This window comes from Scyliorhinus torazame, chromosome 6 (assembly GCF_047496885.1).
Source record: "Scyliorhinus torazame isolate Kashiwa2021f chromosome 6, sScyTor2.1, whole genome shotgun sequence".
In the NCBI taxonomy this organism is placed as follows: domain Eukaryota; kingdom Metazoa; phylum Chordata; class Chondrichthyes; order Carcharhiniformes; family Scyliorhinidae; genus Scyliorhinus; species Scyliorhinus torazame.
The window spans coordinates 86602712-86621735 of record NC_092712.1 but is presented as its reverse complement, the minus strand read 5'-3'; the positions used below and the strand labels follow the sequence as shown (position 1 = coordinate 86621735).

Genomic DNA, 19024 nt, shown 5'->3' with positions numbered 1-19024 from the left:
TGGCATCTCGCAGCCTCCCCAGATCTCCGTCCTTGAATCTTGGGGCTGGTCTCCTTGGTGCCATTGTTGCGAGCTGGCTGGGGTTGGCTGAGCAAGTGCAGTTTAAGTGCTGCTCGATCTTGTTAGGGGGGCTGGCGAGCACGGTCCCGGTGAATCAGCTGGCGACCCTTCATTTGCAGCGAGAAGCCTGTGAGGCCTCGTCAAGTGGACCAATTAACGTTGAATTGAGTTGCCGGCCGCGTGCTGGGAAACTTGCGGCAATCCCTGCTCGCTACCAGAGTTAGAAATTTTTCTGGAGAATCGCGCCTTCTATATTGACACGAAAAGTAACAAAATTTTGGGCGGGGTGGTGGTGAGAGAGAGGAGGAGGAGCCTTGGTAAGACTATCTTCAAGTAACCCGTCAAGTTTCACCCCATCATGCTTTGGAATTATATTGGTGCTCTTTAACTGTTGCAGTCAAAATCCTGAAAATCCTTCCCAAGAGCTCTGCCGGTGTACCAACTCCTCAAAGACTGGAACAGAAATTAGGAATGGGCTGACCTCTCCAGCCAGGTTCATATCCCATGAATAAAAAAATTGCTGGAGGGAAAATGACCCTGTCAGCAATGTTCCATCTACTTCTGAATTATTCCACGCTAAATCAAAACTTTATAAAATTGGGCCCTATTTAAGGACGATCCGATTTTCAACATATGGATTTAATTCTGTGTAAATATTACAGAAATAAAGCAGCTTCATCGTACCAGAGCTCACAAGTACCGCCCTTTCCCGGAGTTTGCTTCCCCCCCGAGGGCTGGAACGTCACTGATGCTGCATTTGACCGAAGTGAAACCAGAAACAGTTTGTGCCTCTTCATGAAAGACTTTCTCACTTACAGCAAGAAAAGGACGGAGCAGGAATTGATTTTAGCCGCATATTTCCATGGTTGGAAATGTCAGCATCATCGGGTAAGTTTTTATAAAATGCCTTACCAACATGTAATGCCGACATCATATTCATCTGTCCACTTCCCCTGATAAAATGGTAGAACGTGTTGCAAAACTGAAACCAGGACAGTTAGACCATGTTTCTTCAATTTGTTGAGGTTTTGTTTTGCCTGTAAAAAAAAAAGTATTCCCGTCATTAAATAGCGATAATAATAATGTAAGTCATTTTGAACTGTTCCGTGTTTCTGTCTCTGCTACTGTGGCGTATTTTTAAATTGACAAAGCGCTCGATTACCAAAGCGGAAACCAGTAGCTCACTCAGACATCACGAGTACAAAATTCAAATGAAGAGAATTCCAAAAAAGACATTCAAGCTATAGTATAATTATCCTAACCATTCTATAGTATAATTATCCTAACCATTCTACTTGTGCATACAATATAAGATAATACATTCTATAGTTTTTTCAGTGCTTCTTCCCCTCCGCCCCACCTTAGACACTTTTAATACTTTTATGAGTGAGTATAAAAACGAGCGCAGATTTTTTAACATGGTTGGGTGTTTGTTATACTTGAATTAAATTCCTGGCAATATTGTGTTTTTTTTTGGGGGGGGGGGGTGTTTAAATGTGACTTTGAGATTGGGATGTGACTCAGTATCTCCCCTTTGCCAGCCTGTTTAGGCCCCACCCCTGCAGCTGACACTAATCTTCACCGCACTCTGCCAGTTAATCAGGCGAGAAAAGGCGGCTGTTTTCACACCTGTTCCAGCTCTCTGCAATTTTGGAAAAATTCCACCCATTGACTCCAATTTTGCTGGGGGTTTTGATGCCACACTCGGTCGAATGTGTCTTTGACGTCAAGGGCAATCACTCGCCTCTGACATTCGGCTCTTTTGTCCATAGAGTCTTTACAGCACGGAAAGAGGCCATGTCCGTGCCAACCAACAAACACCTCATCCTATTTTCCAACACTTGGCCCGTGTCTTGTATGTTATGGCTATCAAGTGCTCATCTAAATACTTAAATGTGTGAGGATCCCCCTGTCCCGTGCTTTCAGGCAGTGAATTCCACATTCCTACCACCCTCTGGGTGAAAAATGTTTTTCCTCGCAGCTCTGAGTAAACCTCCTGCCCATTACCTTAAATCTAGCCCCTCTGGTGATCGACTCATCTGCCAGGATGAATAGGAATCTATACCCCTCATAATCTTATACACCCCAATCAGGTCCCCCCTCAGCCTTCTATGCTCCAAGTGTAAATGATTGTAGGAATTGTCATGTTGTATTTTATATTTGTGGCATTAATGTTATTAAAAGCCTGGGTTAAGGTATTTATTTGTAGCAGTAGAACGGTTAAGGTATCCAGATTGTGTTTCTGTTAAAGTTGTAATTAAGTCGTAAGAGGTGAGTTCATGATTTGTTCCAACCACTTCGAGCCAGATAAAGGGAGAATGGGATATTGTTATGATTGCTCCCTGGTGATTAGATAATTTTATGAGGGGTTGTATCTGGTCCTAACTAAGCAGATCATGACATCTTAGTGGTCTCTGTACTGTTAAACATGGGCAAGGTAACCTCCTGCTGATTACCAAGTACTGGCCACCGTCAGCTGATGAATCTGTACTCTTCCATGTTGAACACCACTTGGAGGAAGCTCTGAGAATATGCTCTGGGTGGGGTCTTCAGTGTCCATCACCCAAGAGTGGCTTATTAGTACCACCGCAGACCAAACTGGCCGGGTCCTAAAGCACATAGCTGCTAGACTGGGGCTCCAGCAGGTGGTGAGGGAACCAACAAGAGGGAAAAACATACCTCATCCCCACTAATCTGCCAGCTGCAGATGCATCTGTCCATGACAGTAACGGTAGAAGCGCCCAGGTCGTTGTGGAGACAAAGCCCCATATTCACATTTGAGGATACCCTCCATCATGTGTGGCAACTACCGCTGTGCTAAATGGGATAAACTTCAAACAGATCTAATAACTCAGGACGGGGCAGCCATGAGGCACTGTGGGCCATCAGCAGCAGCAGAATTGTATTCAACCACAATCTGTAACCTCACGGCCCGGCATATCCCCCACTCTACCCATTACCACCAAACCAGGGGATCAATCCTGGTTCAATGAACAGTGCAGGAGAGCATGCCAGGAGCAATATCAGGCATACTGAAAAATGAGGTGTCGACCTGGTGAAGCTACAACACAGGACTACTTGTGTCCCAAACAGCATAAGCAGCTATGCGACAGAGCTAAGCGATTTCCCAACAAATGCATCAGAGTTGGAGGTATAGCTCAGTGGTAGAGCATTTGACTGCAGATCAACAGATCCCTGGTCCTTATGTCCGTGGTCGAGAAATTATTGGAAAAGATTCTTAGAGATAGGATTTACATTTGGAAACAAATGGACCTATTAATGATGGACAGCATGGTTTTGTGAAGGGGAGGTCGTGCCTCACTAATTTGATCAAGTTTTTCGAGGAAGTGACAAAGTTGACAGATGAGGGAAAGGCAGTAGATGCTGTATACATGGACTTCAGTAAAACCTTTGACAAGGTACCTCATGGTAGACTGGTACAAAAGGTGAAGTCACATGGGATCAGAAGAGGGCTGACAAGTTGGATAAAAACTGGCTTGGGCACAGAAGACAGAGGGTAGCAGTAGAAGGATGATTTTCTGAATGGAAGACTGCGACTAGCGGCGTTGCACGGGTCAGTTCTGAGGCCTTTGTTATTTGAGGTGTATATAAATGATTTGGAAGAAAATGTAGCTGGTCGGATTAGTAAATTTGCAGACAAAAATTGATGGAGTTGCGGATAGTGAAGAGGATTGTCAGAGGTACAACAGGATATAAACTAGTTGGAGTCTTGGGCGGAGAAATGGCAGATGGTGTTTAATCCGGACAAGTGTGCGGTAATGCACTTTGGAAGGTCCAACGCATTTAGGAATTGCACAATAAATGGTAGAACTGTTGTGAGTACTGACAGGCAGAGAGTTCACCGATCAAAGTGGCAACGCATGTAGATAAGGTAGGCAAGAAGGCATACGGCATGCTGGCCTTTATCGGTTGGGGCATTGAATATAAAAATTGGCAAGTCATGTTGCAGCTGTACAGGACCTTAGTTAGGCCTCGTTTGGAATATTGTGTACAAATCTGGTCACCAAACTACCATAAGGATGTGGATGCTTTGGAGAGGATACAGAAGCGGTTTACTAGGATCTTGCCTGGTATGGTGGGCATTAGCTATGAGGAGAGGTTAGATAAACTCTGGTCTGTTCTCATTGGAATGATGGAGGTTGAGAGGAGACCCGATAGAGGTCTACAAGATTGAGTGGCATGGACAGAGTGGATAGTCAGATGCTCTTTCCTAGGGTAGGAGAGTCAAGTACTAGGGGACATAGGTTTAAAGTGTGGGGAAAAGTTTAGAACAGATGTGCGAGGCAAGTGTTTTAAACAGAGGGTGGTAAATATGGAATGTGCTGCCTGGGGAGGTGGTGGGTGTAGGTACTTAAGGGGCCTCTAAACAAATATGAATGGAAGGATACGGACTCCATAAGTACATATGGTTTTTAGGCAGGTACAATGGTCTGCGTGGGCTTGGAGGGCCGAAAGGCCTGTTCCTGTGCTGTATTCTTTGTTCTTTTGCATCAGATCTAAGCTATGTAGTCCTGCACATCCAGCCATGAATGGTGGTGGACAATTAAGCAACAATTTGTGGGCAGCACGGTTGCATTGTGGATAGCACAATTGCTTCACAGCTCCAGGGTCCCAGGTTTGATTCCGGCTTGGGTCACTGTCTGTGCGGAGTCTGCACATACTCCCCGTGTGTGCGTGGGTTTCCTCCGGGTGCTCCGGTTTCCTCCCACAGTCCAAAGATGTGCAGGCTAGGTGGACTGGCCATGATAGATTGCCCTTAGTGTCCAATATTGCGCTTAATGTTGGGTGGGGTTACTGGGTTATGGGGATAGGGTGGAGGTGTTGACCTTGGGTAGGGTGCTCTTTCCAAGAGCCGGCGCAGACCTGATGGGTCGAATGGCCTCCTTCTGCACTGTAAATTCTATGAACTCACTGGAGGAGGAGGCTCCTCAAATATCCCCATCCTCAATGATGGAGGAGCCCAGCACATATGTGCAAAAGACATGGATGAGGCATTCACGACATCTTTAGCCAGAATTGCCAAGTGGATAATCCATCTCTGTCTCCTCCAGAGGTCCCCAGCATCACAGATGTCAGTCTTCAGCTAATACAATTCACGCCACGTGATTTCAAGAAACGGCTGAAGGCACTGGATACTGCAAAGGCTATAGGCCCTGACAATATCCCAGCAGTAGTACTGAAGACTTGTGGAAGGAGTCATCAACAGTGCTATCAAGTGGCACTTACTCAGCAATAACCTGCTCACTATGCTCAGTTTGGATTCTGCCAGGATCACTCACTCACTCATGACCTCATTACAGCCTTGGTTCAAACATGAACAAAAGAGGTGAGGCGAGAGTGACTGCCCTTGTCATCAAGACAGCATTTGACTGAGTATGGCATCAAGGAGCCCAGGTAAACTGGAATCAATGGGAATCGGGGAGAAAACTTCTGCTGGTTAGAGTCATACCTGGCACAAAGGAAGATGGTTGTGATGGTTGGAGGTCAATCATCCCAACTCCAGGAGTTCCTAGGCCCAACCATCTTCAGCTGCTTCATCAATGACCTCCCTTCCATCAAAGGTCAGAAGTGGGGATGTTTGTGGATGACTGCACAAATGGTCAGCACCATTTGTGACTCTTCAGATAATTAAGCATTCCATGACTAAATGCAGCAAGACCGGGACAATATCCAGCATTGGGCTGACGAGTGGTTAAGTTGCATTCGCCCCATGCAAGTGCCAGGCAATGACCATCTCCTACAAGAGAGGATCTAATATTAATAATCTTTGTCACAGGTAGGCACACATTAACACTGAAATTAAGTTATTGTGAAAAGCCCCTAGTCGTCACATTCAGGCACCTGTTCGGGTACACAGGGAGAATTCAGAATGTCCAATTCACCTAACAGCACGTCTTTCGGGACTTGTGCGAGGAAGGCAGAGCACCCAGAGGAAACCCACGCAGACATGGGGAGACCTGTGCAGATTCCACACAGTCAATGACCCAAGCCGGGAATCGGACTTGGGACCCTGGAGCTGTGAAGCAACAGCGCTACCCAATATGCTACCATGCTGCCCACCGTGCTACCAATCTAACCACTGCCCCTTGACATTCGGTAGCATTACCATCGCTGAATCCCCCACGAACAACACATTAATACTGTGGCTACCACTGACCGTGTGGAGTTTGCACATTCTCCCCGTGTTGGCATGGGTTTCGCCCCCACAACCTAAAGATGTGCAGGGTAGGTGGATTGGCCACACTAAATTGCCCCTTAATTGGAAAGAATTAATTGGGTACTCTAAATTTAAAAAAACAATACTGTGGCTACCAGGGCAGGTCAAAGACTAGGAGTCCGACGGTGAGTTACTCATCTCCAGACATGCCCCCCCCTTCCCCCAAGCCTGAACACCATCTACAAGGCACAAGTCAGGAGTGTAATGGAATATCTCCACTTGCCTGGATGAGTGCAGCTCCAACAACAGTCAAGATGCCCAACATCATCCACAACAAAGCAGCCTGCTTAATTGCTCCCCCTTCCACAAACATTCAAAGTCTCCACCACCGACGAGCAGTGGCAGCAGTGTGTACATCTACAAGATGCACTGCAGCGACTCACCAAGGTTCTGTAGACAACACCTTCCAAACCCACGACCACTACCATCTAGAAGGCCAAGGAGCAGCAGATACCTGGGAACCCCACCACCTAGAGGTTCCCCACCAAGTCACTCACCATCCTGACTTGGAAATATATTGCCGTTCCTTCACAGTCGCTCGGGCAACATCCTGGAATCCCTCCCCAACAGCAGAGTGGGTGTACCTACAGCTCCAGGATTGCAGAGGTTCAAGAAGGCAACTCACCGGCACCTTCTGAAGGGCAACTAGGGATGGGAAATACATGCTGGCCTAATCAGCGATGCCTACATCCTGTAAATGAATAATAATAAACATCCTAGAGTTCTACCATTATTTGTATACTCCCTTGCCTTGTTAGTCCTCCCAAAATGCATTGCCTCACACTTTTGCAGGGTTACATTTTATGTCATCTGCAAATTTACTGATCTCCCAAATTCACGTCCAGATCATTAATGTACACTATAAACCGCAAGGGACCCAGCACAAATTCCAGCAGAATAACTCTCTACACAGGCTTTCAGTCACAAAAACTCTACTAAGCAGCGTTGACTCAGCAATAACCTGCTCACTGACGCTCAAGAATGGTCGTGGACAAATAAGCAACTAAATAGGAGGCTCCACAAATATCCCCATCTTCATTGATACTGAAGCTAAGGATATCAGTGCAAAAAAACAATACTCCAGCATTTGCAACCACCTTGAGCCAGACGTGTAAAGTTGGTATTCCACCTTGACCTCCTGCTAAGGTCTCCAGGATCACAGGTGCCAGTCTTCAGGTAAATCAATTCATTCTACAATCCAACCAGCCAATTACTACCCCACCAGTACTTCGATCATCAATAAAGTGATGTCAGGGGTCATTGACTGCCGTTGAGTGGCAGGTACTCCGTAATACTTCATTGACATTTAGCTCTGTGTCTGCCTCCGCTCCTTATCCCATTTTCTCTCTCACTTCCTCTACAATTCTCAATATTCCCATTTAGGAGGAACTTCTCCACCCAAAGGGTTGTGAATCTATGGAATTCCTTGCCCAGTGAAGCAGTAGAGGCTCCTTCATTAAATGTTTTTAAGGTAAAGATAGATAGTTTTTTGAACAATAAAGGGATTAAGGGTTATGGTGTTCGGGCCGGAAAGTGGAGCTGAGTCCACAAAAGATCAGCCATGATCTCATTGAATGGTGGAGCAGGCCCGAGGGGCCAGATGGCCTACTCCTGCTTCTAGTTCTTATGTTCTTATTGTGTAATCCTTTGCCTTGTTTGATCTCTGAAAATACATCACCTCATACATCTCTCGGTTGGATTTTATTTGTGGCTTTTCAGCCCACTTGATCGGCCCATTGATATCTTCAAGAATATTGATGTCAACAATAGTTTTCTTGCATAATCTCTGAAATTCAACTCTTTGTCAAGTCGCTTACAATGATACTTCAAAATTCTCAAATTTTGAGCATTTGGCACTCCAGATACAAAGACATTTTTGCAGCAACCAATCTGCTCAATTTCGCCTTCATCTATACATTTGATGCTCTTGTCTCTTGCTGCACCTTTGTTATTCCCCCTATGGCCCTCATCCCCTCTCCTTTTAATCAAACTGGCTGGCCACAAAAAGCACCATTGGGTCCTGCACTCGACTGTAAAAAATGTCACTATTTTAGGATTAATTTTGGAATGCAAAAATAGCCTTGGCTTCTCTTCCCTACTACAAAGCATTGTCTTAAATATTGTCATGTGAGGGTACCTTTAAGACATGGATGTTTAAGCAATATACCTTTAAGAAAATAGTGATGTCAGAGTGGGTGGAGCTCAGCTCAGTTCTGCCATTTTGCAGCTTGGTTTTGCAGTTGGGTTTTGCAGTTTAAAAAGTACCTGGCTGGTTTTGCTGAGAGCTGATTAAAAGGAGAAAGCCAGTTTGAGACAGCAGCTTGAGAAGTTCTGGTTTGCTGTGAGTTGCTTGAAGAGAGCAAGCCAGTTGGAAAAAGCAGTTTGTGTGTGGCTGTGTGTTTTCCAGAGAGCTGCAAGAAGAAAGCAAGGTGCTGGAGCTGAAGTCAACCAAGTTAATATGTCTCTGCCATTCTACAGAAACTATATATATCCTTTAACCTGATATACTGTTTAAAGGTGTTAAGTCTCTTGGAAGTTTGATGGAACATTTTAAGGAGTTATTTACTGTTGCAATATTTTCTGAGTTATCTTTGAAGTAAGGGGTGTTAAGAGATCCAACGTTTATTTAAGATGTTAAGTTGAGTTCATGGAATAAACAGTGTTTTGTGTTTAAAAACCCACGTGTCCATGATTGTAATCCCACACCTAGGGGAAAAGCCACGTGTTCGGAAAAGCAACAAATCCATTAAAGGGAGAGGTTGGTTGAACTCCATGATACATTTTGGGGTTCTGAAAACGCCTCGCCCATAACAATATCTTTCACTTGCCTCCTACAGCCTAGCCTCCAAATGTGACTAAAATTGAGACCATCCATTCAGCTAACTCTGCCACTTCCCCACTTTTCTCTGGTTCATTAGGTCTAGTTTCCTCCAAATTATCTCCTGTCCTAACTCTTAATTTGCATCTTTCTTTTAGCTATCTCCTAGCTCTTCTCATTCTTTGTCCATGACATCATTCAACTGCTTCCTCAACACTATTCCCACCAAACTATTGACCATCCCTCTCCCCATCCTGGACCTTGTGCTGCCTGATGTGGTTAATGGCTCTTTCTCCTAATGTACTGTCTGCCTCCTCTTCAAAGCAGCTGTTCCAATTCCCAATCTCCCTCTGCTTTTCAAAATTCTTGAACATGTTGTTGCATCACAAATCTTGAGCCTGTCTTTACTGCAACTCTACATCTGAACCCCTCCACCCATGCCATAGCACTGAAATGGCCCTTAAAAGTCCCAACCAACATCCTATGTAACTATGGTAAACAATTTTTCCTCACCTTTTTGACACCTTGGTAGCGTTTGACATGATTGGTCACAGTATCTGCGTCCAACACCTCTCCTCCATGTCCAGCTGGTGGGACTGTCGTTGCCCTTCTTATCTAGTCAGTCATAGCCAGAGAGTTCTCTGCAATGGCATTTTTAAGAGTCAATCCCATGGCTGTGGTTCTGGAGTCACAATATAGACCACACCAGGTAAGGACGACAGATTTCCTTCCCTAAAGGACATTAGTGAACTAAATGGAGTTTTTATGACAATCAACAATGGTTATCATTCGACTTTAAATTCCAGATTTTTATTGAATTCAAATTTCTCCATCTGCCATGGTGGGATTTGAACCCGGATTCTGGATTACCTGTCGAGCGACAATACCACTATGCCACTGCCTCAGTAAGATTTAAGGTGGTTATGGAAAAGGACAAAAGATAGACTGTAAATAAAGGTTCCGAATTGGGGGATGGGTGATTTTTTAATATGATAAGAAAGGATCTGGTCAAAGGGGACTGGGAGCATCTACTTGTTGGAAACTCTACATCAGAGCAGTGGGAGTCATTCAAAAAGGAAATGGAGAGAATATAGGGTTAACGTGTTCCGGTAAAAATAAAGGGTGGGACAAAAAAGTCCAGAGAACCCGAGTTGTCAAGGGATATAAAGGATTAGAGAAGGATAAAAAGGAGGCTTTTGAGTTACAAGGGGTTCAAAATAGTGGATGTCCTGGAAGAATATAGAAAGTGTCAGGGGGTACTTAAAATATAAATAATGCGAGCAAAGAGGGTGATGAAAAAACATTGGCGGGCAAAATGAAGAAAAATCTCAAGGTGTTTTATAAATATATCAAGGTCACGAGGGTAACCAGTGTAGCCATCTGGGATGGCCACTTCCAGAATACAAAATTGACGCTCGCAAAGAATGTAGGGAACTGTGGACAATGTTAGGAAAACAAGCAGGCACAGAGCCTGAATGTGTATCGGGGAGACAGGTCCCAGACGGAATTGAAACTAGTAGGTCAATTAGCATATTGATGGCCCACCTCCGGGAACCAAGGAAAGACACTCCAGCAACCGATACTGTTTCAGACATCCCGGCGCCAGTTCCCCAACCGAAAGCACAAACAAAGCCAGGCCAACAGCCACCTAAGACCTGCCCAGCCATCAGGGCACAAACCCCTTTATTGGGCAAGATCGATAGCCAATGATCGAGAAGCAGCCCAATTAATTGGGGCCAAGTTTAAGGCCCGCCCGAAGGCGCGCGAAGACCCTCCGGGTATAAGAAGGACCCCCCACGAGAGAATCGCTCTCTTGGATTTGGCTCTCAAGCGGAGAGACCCATCCGCCAGCTGCACCAGAAGCAAGTAAGTCCCAAGGTCAACGCTCGCTACCAGACGGACGACCTTAGCTGCTCTCCTGTACCACTTCGAACCTAACAACCTCCGATCCGAAAAACGGCCATTGTTCCTCTGACTGAGTGGGCACCTGAAGCTAAGTATAGGCGTTAGAGTTAGCGATAGTTTAGTTTGTAGTACTTTGTGCATGAGTAGATCTTGCTGTGTGTGTAAATAAATAGTATTGACTTTGAACTAACTACCTGGTGTATCGGCTCTTTGATCAATATTCGGGTTTGAACCTTGTGACAGTATTGAGAGATACCTGGCGACTCTAAAGCAAACATAATTAGGATTAAGGAGGGCAACTATATTGACCGCCATATTTATAACCAGAGAAACAGAACAAAAGCGGGAAGAGTAGGGCCCATTGGAGACCCAAGTGGACATCCATGTGTGTGAAGCTGAAAGATGTAGATGAGATATGGAATAAATATTTTGCGCATGCATTCGCTATGGAGAATGACAATGTAGGTATAGATGGGGGTGGTGGTGGAACTGTGATATAATTAAACAGATTAGCATTGAGAAGAAGGAGGTGCTAGCAGTTTTAATCGGCTTAAAAGTGGATAAATACCCAGGCACAGATGAGCTGTTTACTAGATAGTGTGAAGCAAGGGGTTCTGGCGCTAATTTTCAAATCCTCTCTGGCCACAGTAGTGAAGGACATTAGTGGTAATGTAGCACCATTATTCAAGAAGGGAAATAGAGGGACGGCATGATGGGGCAGTGGTTAGCACAATTGCCTCACGGCACTGAGGACCCAGGTTCGATCCCGGCCCCAGTCATTGTACATGTGGAGTTTGCATATTCTCCCCATGTCTGCGTGGGTCTCACCCCCACAACCCAAAGATGTGCAGGGTGGTGGATTGGCCACACTAAAACTGACTCTTAATTGGAAAAAAGAAGGAAAATAGTGAAAAACTAGGTACCATAGAATCCCTCAAGTGCAGAAGGAGGCCATTCAGCCCACTGACTCTTTTGAAATGCCACTCTACCTTTGCCCAATCCCCCATCTTATTCCTGCAACCCCACCCTAAGAGGCAATTTTGCATGACCAAAACCACCTAACCTGCACAACTTTGGACTGTGGGAGGAAACCGGAGCACCTGGAGGAAACAATGCAGACCCCTGCTCGTTGGGCACCTCACCTGGCCGCTCATCGCCTGCCACTGCCGCCGACCAGCCCGGGGCCTACCAACACCAGCCGCAGCTCGCCTCCATCACGCTCGACCAGTCCCGGCCGCACAACCTCGCAACCGCGATGACGACGGTGAAAGTGGATGGGCACAAGACATCCTGCCTTCTTGACTCCGGGAGCACGGAAAGCTTCATCCACCCCTCTATGGTAAGGCGCTGCTCCCTCGCGGTACATGCCGTTACCCAAAGAATCTCCCTGGCCTCCGGATCCCATTCTGTTGAAATCAGGGGGTACATTATCGCCACCCTCACCGTCCAGGGCGTAGAGTTCATCAACTTCCGGCTCTACGTCGTCCTCAACCTCTGCGCTGCCCTGTTACTCGGCCTGGACTTCCAGTGCAACCTCCAAAGCCTAACTCTAAAATTCAGCGGACCCCTACCACCCTTCACCGTTTGCGGCCTCGCGACACTTGAGGTCGACCCACCTTCCCTGTTTGCAAACCTCACCCCGGATTGCAAACCCAATGCCACCAGGAGAAGACGGTACAGTGCCCAGGACAGGACCTTCATCAGTTCGGAGGTCCAGCGGCTGCTGCGGGAAGGCATTATTGAGGCCAGCAACAGCCCCTGGAGAGCCCAAGTGGTAGTAGTAAAAACTGGGGAGAAACACATTGACTACAGTCAGACCATCAATCGGTACACGCAGCTCGACGCATACCCCCTCCCACACATATCTGATATGACCTGAAATCTGCCTACCACCAGCTCCCCATCTGCAAGGCGGACCGACAATACACTGCGTTCGAAGCAGACGGCCGCCTTTACCATTTCCTTAGGGTTCCTTTCAGCGTCACTAACGGGATCTCTGTCTTCCAATGTGAGAATGGTTGACCGGTACGGACTGCGGGCCACCTTCCCGTACCTAGATAACGTCACCATCTGCGGCCACGACCAGCAGGACTACGATGCTAACCTTTTCAAATTTCTCCACACCGCCAAACTCCTGAACCTCGCGTACAATAAGGAGAAGTGCGTGTTCCGCACCAACCGCTTAGCCATCCTTGGCTATGTTGTGGAAAATGGAATTCTAGGGCCCGACCCCGACCGCATGTGCCCCCTCATGGAACTCCCCCCTCCCCCACTGCCCCAAGGCCCTCAAACGATGCCTGGGGTTCTTCTCCTATTATGCCCAGTGGGTCCCTGACTATGTGGACAAGGCCCGCCCACTCATCCACTCCACAGTTTTCCCCCTGACGGCTGAGGCCCGCTAGGCCTTCAACCGTATCAAGGCCGACATCGCCAAGGTCGCGATGCACGCGGTCGACGAAACCCTCCCCTTTCAGATCGAGAGCGATGCATCGGCCATTGCTCTGGCCACAACCCTCAACCAGGCAGGCCCGTGGCATTCTTTTCCCGCACCCTCCATGCCTCCGTAATTCATCACTCCTGTCAAAAAGGAGGCCCAAGCCATCAAAGAAGTTGTGCGGCATTGGAGGCATTACCTGACCGGCAGGAGATTCACTCTCCTCACTGACCAACGGTCGGTTGCCTTCATGTTTAATAATACACAGCGGGGCAAGATCAAAAATGGTAACATCTTAAGGTGGAGGATCGAGCTCTCCACCTCCAATTACAAGATTTTGTATCGGCCCGGTAAGCTCAACGAGCCCCCGATGCCCTATCCCGAGGTACATGTGCCAGCGCAAGTTGTCCAACTCCGGGCCCTACACAATGGTCTCTGTCACCCAGGGGTCACCCGGTTCTTTCACTTCATAAAGGCCCGCAACCTGCCCTACTCCATTGCAGAGGTCCGGACTATGACCAGAGACTGCCAGGTCTGCGCGGACTGCAAACTACACTTCTACCGGCCAGATCGAGCGCACCTGGTGAAGGCCTACCGCCTCTTTGAAAAATGAAAATTGCTTATTGTCACGAGTAGGCTTCAATGAAGTTACTGTGAAAAGCCCCTAGTCGCCACATTCCGACGCCTGTTCGGGGAGGCTGGTACGGGAATTGAACCGTGTTGCTGGCCTACCTTGGTCTGCTTTAAAAGCCAGCGATTTAGCCCAGTGAGCTGAACGCCTCAGCATGGATTTCAAAGGACCCCTCCCCTCCACTGACCGAAATACGTACTTCCTGAACGTGGTCGATGAATACTCCAGATTCCCCTTTACCATCCCATGCCCTGATATGATGTCTGCCACAGTCATTAAAGCACTCAACAGCATCTTCGTCCTGTTCGGTTTCCCCGCTTACGTCCACAGCGACCGGGGATCCTCCTTCATGAGTGATGAGCTGCGTCAATTCCTGCTCAGCAAGGGCATTGCCTCGAACAGGATGACCAACTGCAACCCACGGGGAAACGGGCAGGTGGCGAGGGAGAATGGGACGGTCTGGAAGGCCGTCCTGCTGCCCCTGCGGTCTAAAAATCTCCCGGTCTCCCGCTGGCAGGAGGTCCTTCCCGACACGCTCCACTCCATCCGATCGCTACTCTGCACTGCGACTAATGAAACCCCCCCCAATGAACGTCTCCTTCCTTCCCTAGGAAGTCCACCTCCGGGGTTTCGTTCCCAAGGTGGCTGGCAGATCCAGGACCCGTCCTCCTCCGCAAACACGTGTGGCTCTACAAGGTGGACCCGTTGGTCGACAGGGTACAGCTGCTGCATGCGAACCCTACGTGGCCTACCCCGACGGCCGCCAGGACACAGTCTCCCTCAGAGACCTGGCACCAGCTGGATCCCCACCCACGGCCCCACAACACCCGACACCTCCCCTCTGATTGCCCTGGCGCCACCCACCCGCACCCCAGTGCACCTCACTACAGCTCCCACCCCAGGACGATCCATCCTCCCACTGGTCCCATTGGGGGATGAAGATGAGGACGACACGCTCCCGGAGTCACAGGCGACCAAGCCAGCGCCTGCATCACCACCGAGACTGCAGCGCTCACAGTGGAGGATCAAGGCACCCGACCGTCAAAATTTGTAAATTTTCACCAGACTGTAAACATTAAATTCTCACATACCTGTAAATAGCTTTTCCACCACCCCAGCTGGACCTCTTTTAACAGGGGGTGAATGTGGTAGTCACCACTGTTTGTATGATACTTGTATTAGAGGTAATACGGTAAGGCTCCTGTACTACAGGTACGGGTACCACTATTACACGTGAGAACACCACCCACCAGGTACGCGGTACATACTCGTGTGACTCGGCCAACGTTGTCTACCTCATACGCTGCAGGAAAGGATGTCCCGAAGCGTGGTACATTGGCGAGACCATGCAGACGCTGCGACAACGAATGAACGGACATCGCGCAACAATCACCAGGCAGGAATGTTCCCTTCCAGTCGGGGAACACTTCAGCAGTCAAGGGCATTCAGCCTCTGATCTCCGGGTAAGTGTTCTCCAAGGCGGCCTTCAGGACCCGCGACAACGCAGAATCGCCGAGCAGAAACTTATAGCCAAGTTCCGCACACATGAGTGCGGCCTCAACCGGGTGCTGGGATTACATTCACCCCCCACCATCTGGCCTGCGAAATCCTACCAACTGTCCTGGCTTGATACAATTCACACCTCTTTAACCTGGGGTGACCCCATCTCTGGATCTGTAAAGATTTAATCACCTGCTAATGCTCGCATTCCTAGCATTGTTTGGCATCTTTGAATTTGTCTATATATGTGTTTCTGGAACAGACCTCTTCATTCACCCGAGGAAGGAGCAGTACTCCGAAAGCTAGTGACATCGAAACAAACCTGTTGGATTTTAACCTGGTGTTGTAAGACTTTGTACTGTACAGGTACGGGGGTAGATCCCTGTACAGGTACGGGGGTAGATCCCTGTACAGGTATGGGGGTAGATCCCTGCCTGCTGGCTCCGTCCAGTAGGCGGAGTATAAATGTGTGTGCACACCGAGCTGCCCCCATTTCTGGTAGCAGCTGCAGGAGGCAACACACCTCTGCTTAATAAAGCCTCGAATACTCTCTACTCGTCGTAATTGATGGTGCATCAAGGGGTAAAATCAGCCCTGGCGGGGAGGCCACCACACTAGTGGGGAAAGCTAGCGTAGGATGTATGAAAGCAAGGGGCCCCGCAACGCACCTGGCAGGGAGGAAATGTCTGGCGGTGGGGGGAGAGGTGGATCGGGGGAGCATGGGAATGTGAGGGGGGGGGGGGGGGACACTAGGGAAATACAAGGAAAAGAGAGGGATGGGTCTCTGATTGGCTTTAGCAGGTAAGGTTGAGGGAACAAGGTGGCGCTGCAATCAATCCAGGAGTGCAGGGTCGCTGCCACGTGGCGTACAAACTTAAAAAAAATATATATATTTTTATTCTCCTTTTTCACATTTTCTCCCAAATTTGCACCCACCAACAATAATCAGTAACGAATATAATGTCAATCCCCATATCAATAACAATGATCCCATCCTCCCACCAAACCCCAAACATTAGCCCGCATGTTAACATAAACAAATGACAACAAGGAATCAGGAATCACCCATAGTCACCCTTAATACACACAGCCCCCTCCCCCCAACCCTCCCAACCACCCCCTCCAACTAATGTTCGATGTTATCCAGTTCTTGAAAGTGCATAATGAATAATGCCCATGAATTGTAGAACCCCTCCATCCTTCCCTTCAGTTCAAACTTAACCTTCTCAAGAGTCAAGAATTCCAACAGGTCCCCCCCGCCACGCCAGGGCACAGGGTGGAGAGGCTGCTCTCCATCCCATTAGGATCCGCCTTCGGGCGATCAACGAGGCGAAGGCTACAACATCTGCCTCCACACCCGTTTCCAACCTTGGCTGGTCCGATACTCCGAATATGGCCTCCCGAGGACCCGGGTCCAGTTTCACATGCACCACTTTAGAGATTACCCTAAAAACCTCCTTCCAGTAATCCTCTAGCTTTGGACAGGACCAAAACATATATATATATGAACATATATATGTTCCCGGGGATTGCTCATTAGTATGCAGATGGCTGTTGTTTTGTTATGCTGATGGTTGCTGGTATCGATATTGTCTGGCCTTTCCAGAGGTAAATCCGCAGCCAACCTGCAGCTGCTGGTTTTTGTCTTGTTGGCTGACTTTCCCATCCGCCTTTGCCGTTCGCCATTTTGAATCGGGAGTTGGCCATTTTAAGTGGCTACAGACCCTCCTTGTGATCCTAATGCGAAGCGTGAAGGATCACATAACTGTGTTGCTTTCCATTCCCTGACCTGGGGGGGGGGCACTTCCTTCATGGCCTCTGCACTGACCATAACTATGCAAACATTTTTTTAACTGACAATTCTAAGGGACATGCATTACAAAATAATAAACTGGGAACCTCTAACTATTCTTAATACACTACACTCACTTAAACATTTCATCATTCTACCTTCCTGAACCATACAAACAAAATCCTAGCAGTTTATACACAGTTTTCCTGGCTTGGCAGTCAAGCTCAGGATCGTACAATTTGCTCATGATCAGGTCTTTACATTTTTTTATTTACAATAAAACGCAAGTGAATGCTCTTTATTATAGATCGCGGGGGTCTGGTCGTATCCGAAAATAGGGGATCTGATCCTATATACCGGGGTTCGAGCGCGGTAGGCTCTCCTTCTCCATTTCCTTAGACGCATAGTCTGCACGATGCAGCAGAGTATCGCCAATACCAGTAAGGTTTCTATTACATAGGACACGGAGTACCAGGTTATAAACCTGGCACACCAAGATGATGTGGTGTCGCTGGTGACTGGGTCTGGGTACTGCGGGGAAGTGAAACATTAACGGCTGGGGGCTTGAAGTCATGGAGTTCGTGTTCACTCGCAACCAAATGTCCATTATCTTTTAAAAAAAATGTGTATTCAAATTTTCCAACACAATTTTTAACAAACCGCGCCCCCCCCATAACAAAAAAAAAGAAACACAAACACAACAGTCAAAAATTATACAAAACTTATACATTGGGTTTCCCCCATATACAGTAACCCCCCCATATAAAATTCAAAGGTACCCATAGGGAATCCCCCCCCCCCCCCCTCCGGAAAGAGACCCCCTCTCCTCCCAGCCTTGGGTTGCTGCTGCTGCTGACCTCCTCCTAACGCTCCGCGAGATAGTCTAGGAACGGTTGCCACCGCCTGAAGAACCCCTGCACAGACCCTCGTAAGGCAAACTTTATCCTCTCCAGCTTAGTGAACCCAGCCATGTCATTTATCCAGGCTTCCACACTGGGGGGGCTTCACGTCCTTCCATAATATCAAGATCCTCCGCCGGGCTACCAGGGATGCAAAGGCCAGGATAATGGCCTCTTTCGCCTCCTGTACTCCCGGCTCGTCTGTTACCCCAAATAGTGCCAACCCCCAACTCGGCTTGACCTGGACTTTCACCACCTTAGATATAGTCCTCGCAACACCCCTCAGAACCCATCCAGTGCCGGGCACGACCAGAACATATAGGCGTGATTCGCCGGGCTTCCCGAGCACCTCCCACATCTGTCCTCCACCCCAAAGAACTTACTCAACCTCGCCCCTGTCATATGCACTCTGTGAGTAACCTTGAATTGTATTAGGCTGAGCCTGGCGCAAGAGGAGGAAGAATTAACCCTACTCAGGGCATCAGCCCACAGACCCTCATCTATCTCCTCCCCAAGCTCCTCCTCCCACTTGCCCTTTAACTCCTCTACCGAGGCCGCCTCCTCTTCTTTCAGCTCCTGGTATATCGCCGAAACCCTGCCTTCTCCGACCCATACACCCAAAATCACCCTGTCCTGAGTCCCCTTTGCCGGGAGCAGCGGGAATTCCCTCACCTGCCGCCTCACAAACGCCCTCACTTGCATATACCTGAAAGCATTTCCCGGGGGTAACCCAACCTTCTCCTCCAG

General features: G+C 48.1%; 1 protein-coding gene across 2 annotated transcripts in view; it reads left to right on the top strand.

Annotated features, from left to right (window-relative positions):
* Positions 1 to 479: 479 nt before the first annotated feature.
* The window catches only part of LOC140424875 (patched domain-containing protein 3-like), a 61313-nt gene continuing 42768 nt past the window's right edge, over positions 480 to 19024 (top strand). The window contains exons 1-2 of one of the 2 annotated variants that reach the window (XM_072508414.1): positions 480 to 948; positions 7682 to 7769. The gene's annotated coding sequence lies outside the window, so the exon portion shown is untranslated. The remainder of the gene's footprint in view (positions 949 to 7681; positions 7770 to 19024) is intronic. The other variant, XM_072508413.1, reaches the window with a different exon arrangement.